We start from the raw sequence: 5,537 nt of genomic DNA, 5'->3' as shown, positions 1-5,537 counted from the left end.
CAAAAATACACAAACAGGACTACATCCAACTAAAAAGCTTCTGCACAGCAAGGGATACTGTTGACAAAGTGAAGAGACAACCTACAAAAGGGGAGAAAGTGTCTGCAAACTTCACGATATTGTAGCCAACATGCTATTGTCTACTTCACATAGAAGTAGAGAGTATAATAACGGTTACCAGAGGCTGGGAGGGGAAGAGGAAGGGGGAGAGAAGCGTGGACTAATGGGTACAAAACTATGCTATCTACCCGAAGTGACTCATAGGGCAGCATATACATGCATTGAAACGACACACTGTACCCCGCAAAAATAAATACAAACAAAATTGAAAACAACAAAACGGGCAAAGGACTTAAATAGACTCTTCTTCAAAGAAGACGTGCAAATGGTCGATAAGCACGTGAAAAGGTCCCCACCATCTCTAGCCGCTAGGGAAATGCAAATCAAAGTCACAGTGAGGCCTGGACCTCCGCTTGGAGGCGGCAGAGGTGCAGGTGCGGGAGCAGGTCCGAGTGGCGGCGCTGCGCCCCAGAATAGGGCGGGCGTGCGGGGAGCCGGATGAAGCCAGGGCTGTGAGGCCGAGGCGGCGGCTGCAGAAGGTGAGGATAGGATGCCGGTCCCGGGGCACCGCCGAGGCGGCGGGTCCCCGACCTCGGAGACAGGTCCGACCGCCTCCGCCAAGCCCAGTGCTCTCAGGACCGCGACGCTGCGGGTCGGTGGGGGCGCGTCTCCGACACGATCGCGCTGCAGTCGCTGCCCCGGGTGCAGTCCGCCGGGCAGAAGGCCCTCCCCTCGCGGCTTCAGGTGGCTGGACCGTGGGGACACAGCCGCCCGAGGACAGTTTCCTGTTTGTGAAGTGGCGAGAGGCCGGGGCTGGCTGGTCTGACCCAGCGCTGGCTGGCAGGCGTGACCAAGGCACCTCCCCCTGCCACACCTGCCCGGCCTTGCGGAGGATGGCCCTGGGGTCCCGCAGACGTGACCGATCCCCTCACCTGCTCCTCACCAGGGTGTGCTGGGGCACCCCTCGCTGGAGATGCGGGATTTGGGGGCAGAGTACTCGGCAGGTCGTGAAGGGGTCCAGTTGCTCGGATTGTTGAACCTGTCGCTGGAACAAGAACAGAGATTCCAACCTCTAGAATAAGGGCTGAGTTTGATCGAGGCCACCCGGGAGAACGATAACAGTGTCCAAGACTGAGCAAGGCCGAAGTAGAAGACTTAAGGAGCTTAACTAACTTTTTTGGATCTTGCTCTGAAACTGGGTTTTTTGTTTATTTGTTTGTTTTGGTTTTTTGGTTTTTGGGTTTTGAGGGGGGTTGGGGGGGGGTTGCTGTCAATATTTTGGACAGTTTTTTGGCTCTTATGAAGGTGTAACCTAAACATTTGTCTTGCATTGGAGTCTGTTGTTTTTTTGCTGGCTACTAGAATAGTTAAAGAAGAACCCAACATGCCATCCACCCATGACGTCAGCCAGATTAATCAACCTAAATGTACTTCTTCAGACATTAAACGGATGGAAAAAATAATTTCAGAAAAATTGCACTACGGATTGGACGCTACTACTGCCTTGAACTTTTTGCATTTATACCATACTATTGTACTTCGTCATACTTCAGAAAGTAAAGAAATACTGAGCCTTGATAAACTAGAAGCTCAGCTGAAAGCTTTCGACTGCCGACTTGTCTCTTCAAAAGCAAAATCATCTGTATTAGCTTTGTGTCTTCTGAATTTAGAAATAGAAACTTTGAAATCTGTTGAATTCCTGGAAATTCTACTGCTTGTTAGAAAACATTCCAAGAATAATGACGCTGAATTCTTTTACTGGAGGTAGTTAGTTTCTAAATGCCTGGCTAAATATTCTTCTATTGAATGTCTCAAACCAGATCTTAAGAAGCTGGTTTGCATTGTTTCAAGGTGCACAGCCCAGAATCTTCACAACAGCTACTGAGTTGTTCCGGAGCTGCCAGCAATACCAGAGGGGGGTTGTTTTGATGAATGTGATAGTGAGGTCTCCAGTGAATGTAGGAGTTTTGTGGAGAAGAGAGTCTCAGCAGCTCTCCTCTGAGTGATCGAAAGTGTACCTTCTTTTTTCACCTTCAAAGTGGCACAAATACCATGCTTTTGCACTGTAGAAACCGAATTGTTCTGTGTCAGAATTTTAAATATGTGCACAGACTTCTAAGCAATAAATGGGGAAGTAAGCAGTTTTCTGGTCCAGCCTCCATCTAGGCAGAAATTACATATACTGGAATACTTACCTTCTGTTTATTATTTAAATCAGATCTGGACTATTTTCATACTTAACCCTTAACCAACAAATGGGTTAGTGCCTCTGAAACAATGAACAATGCTTCAGACATTGGCACTTTATTTTTCTTGGACTTTAGCTACTTGGAGGAGGAGGGAAGGTGTTGATACCCTCAGTTTGATACTTTTAAAAAGATTGTTAAAGGTGAATAGCATATCTTACCTTACATGTCTTCTAAAACCCGCAGGTGTCTTTATTTAAACAGATTGAGAGTGTGCAAGTGCTTCCTTAGCAGGGACGATGGATAAACTTCTAACGGTTTGCCTTAGATTTCCCCTCTGCCATTCTCAGAACACAGAATATATTCTTAAAGGTCAAACAACATTTTGTTTCATTTTTAAAATCATAAGTGTACCATCTGATGCAGATCCTATAAACTTAGGGGTTATAATGTTAACATTTCTGTGTTTTAGTTTTAATTGAGGTTTCTGCTAAAGCAGAAATAATTAGCAGGTGAAGGCTGTTAGTTACAGTCCTAATGCCTAAGTATTATCAGACTGTAGTATTTCAGTGTTATTTTAAAAATTGATAATATGCTAGTTTTGTGTGCATCTGTATGAAAGCAGTGTAGGAAGTAACAGAACTAGGTAACTATGGAACTAATAAATGTTGATCCAGTAGCACATTTTATCTCATTTTCCAATATTAAAAAAAATGCCTTCATGAATTATGTTTTGTCTCTTTGTAATTCATATTTCAAAACCAATGTATTAGTGTATGGGTGCCAAGACTTAATATGAAATAAAAAGAAACCAAGTGTTTGTAGGATTCTAGATTTAAGCAAATCTGTATGGTGACACAGCCGTAAGAATGGGGATATATAAACTCCATACACATAAGATTTCGTACACAGAATTTTAAACTTTATAAGCCGCATATTAAAATGTTAGTCTTTCTTTTTTCAAATAAACTTTTATTTATTTTTCCTTAAAATTTTTATTTTGTCGATATACAATGTGGTTGATTATTATGGCCCATTACCGAAACCTCCCTCCCTCCACCCTCTCCTCCCTCCCACCCAACAATGTCCTTTCCGTTTGCTTGTTGTAACAACTTCAAAAAATTGTAGTTGTTATATCGTCTCACCCCCCCACCCCCGGTTTTTATTGTGTGTGTGTGAGTGAATTTATTATTTATTTTTAGCTCTCACCAATAAGTGAGAACATGTCATATTTCTTTTTCTCTGCCTGACTCGTTTCACTTAATATTATTCTTTCAAGGTCCATCCATGTTGTTGCAAATGGCAGTATTTCATTCGTTTTTATAGCTGAGTAGTATTCCATTGTGTAGATATACCACATTTTCCGTATCCACTCATCCGATGATGGACATTTGGGCTGATTCCAGCTCTTGGCTATTGTGAAGAGTGCTGCAATGAACATTGGGAAACAAGTATACCTTCGACTTGATGATTTCCATTCCTTTGGATATATTCCCAGCAGTGGGATAGCTGGATCGTATGGTAGATCTATCTTCAGCTGTTTAAGGAACCTCCAAACCATTTTCCATAGGGGTTGCACCATTATGCATTCCCACCAACAATGTAAGAGAGTTCCTTTTTCTCCGCAACCACGCCAGCATTTATCGTTCAGCGTCTTTTGGATTTTAGCCATCCTAACTGGGGTGAGATGGTATCTCAGTGTGGTTTTGATTTGCATTTCCCGGATGCTGAGTGATGTTGAGCATTTTTTCATATGACTGTTGGCCATTTGCATATCTTCTTTAGAGAAATGCTTACTTAGCTCTTTTGCCCATTTTTTAATTGGGTTGCTTGTTTTTTCCTTGTAAAGTTGTTTGAGTTCCTTATATATTCTGGATATTAGTCCTTTGTCAGACTGCAAGAGTTTTTTTGTAGAGGCTTTAGGCTGTTCGATATATAGGATCATGTCATCTGCAAACAGGGACAGCTTGACTTCTTCTTTTCTAATCTGGATGCCCTTTATTTCCTTTTCTTCTCTGATCGCTCTGGCTAGTACTTCCAATATTATATTGAATAGGAGTGGTGAGAGTGGGCATCCTTTTCTAGTTCCTGTTCTTAAAGGAAAAGATTTCAGCTTTTCCCCATTCAGGATGATATTGGCAGTGGGTTTGTCATATATGGCTTTAGTTATGTTGAGATACTTTCCATCTATACCTATCTTATAGAGGGTCTTAGTCATGAATGAGTGCTGAATTTTATCAAATGCTTTTTCAGCATCTATAGAGATGATCATATGGTCCTTGTATTTGACGTTATTTATATGGTGTATCACATTTATTGATTTGCTTATGTTGAACCAGCCTTGCATCCCTGGGATGAATCCCACTTGATCGTGGTGAATAATTTTATGTATGTGTTGCTAGTATTTTAGTGAGGATTTTTGCATCTATATTCATCAAGGATATCAGCCTGTAGTTTTCTTTTTTGGTTATATCTTTACCTGGTATTGGTATCAGCATGATGTTTGCTTCATAGAATGGGTTTGGGATATTTGCATCTGATTCAGTCTTTTGGAGTAGTTTGTAAAGAATCAGCATCAATTCCTCTTTGAATGTTTAGTAAAATTCTGCTGTGAATCCATCTGGTCCTGGGCTTTTCTTTGTTGGGAGCATTCTGATAACAGCTTCAATCTCCTTTATTGTAATTGGTCTGTTCAAATTTTCCATGTCTTCATGGTTCAGTTTTGGGAGCTTGTGTGTGCCCTAAAATTTATCCATTTCCTCTGGATTTTCAAATTTGTTGGTGTATAGTTGTTTATAGTAGTCTCGAATGATTCCTTGTATTTCAGATGAATCCGTTGTAATATCGCCTTTTTCATTTCTAATTTTTGTTATTTGAATCATCTCTCTTCTTTTTTTTTGTTAGCCATGCTAATGGTTTGTCAATATTGTTTATTTTTTCAAAAAACCAACTTTTTGATTCATTGATCTTTTGTATTGTTTTTTGGGTTTCAATTTCATTAAGTTCTGCTCTGATCTTAATGATTTCTTTCCATCTGCTAAATTTAGGTTTGGATTGTTCTTGTTTTTGTAGTTCTTTAAGGTGAAGTGTTAGGTTGTTCACTTGCCAGCTTTCCATTCTTCTGAGGTGAGCATTTAATGCAATAAATTTCCCCCTTCATACTGCTTTTGCAGTATCCTACAGGTTTTGGTATGATGTATCTTTATTTTCATCAGTTTCAGTAAATTTTCTGATTTCCTGCTCGATTTCTTCTTGGACCCATATGTCATTAAGTAGAATGCTGTTTAATTT

The 5,537-nt window shown here is 40.9% G+C and overlaps 1 pseudogene; it reads left to right on the top strand.

Annotated features, from left to right (window-relative positions):
• Positions 1 to 1,033: 1,033 nt before the first annotated feature.
• LOC103581251 lies at positions 1,034 to 2,179 on the top strand (annotated as a pseudogene).
• Positions 2,180 to 5,537: the final 3,358 nt, after the last annotated feature.

The sequence above is a fragment of the Galeopterus variegatus genome, unplaced genomic scaffold, assembly GCF_000696425.1.
Source record: "Galeopterus variegatus unplaced genomic scaffold, G_variegatus-3.0.2 Scaffold12657, whole genome shotgun sequence".
Classification (NCBI taxonomy): domain Eukaryota; kingdom Metazoa; phylum Chordata; class Mammalia; order Dermoptera; family Cynocephalidae; genus Galeopterus; species Galeopterus variegatus.
The sequence above is the reverse complement of the archived record's forward strand: the minus strand, read 5'-3'. Positions and strand labels throughout refer to the sequence as shown.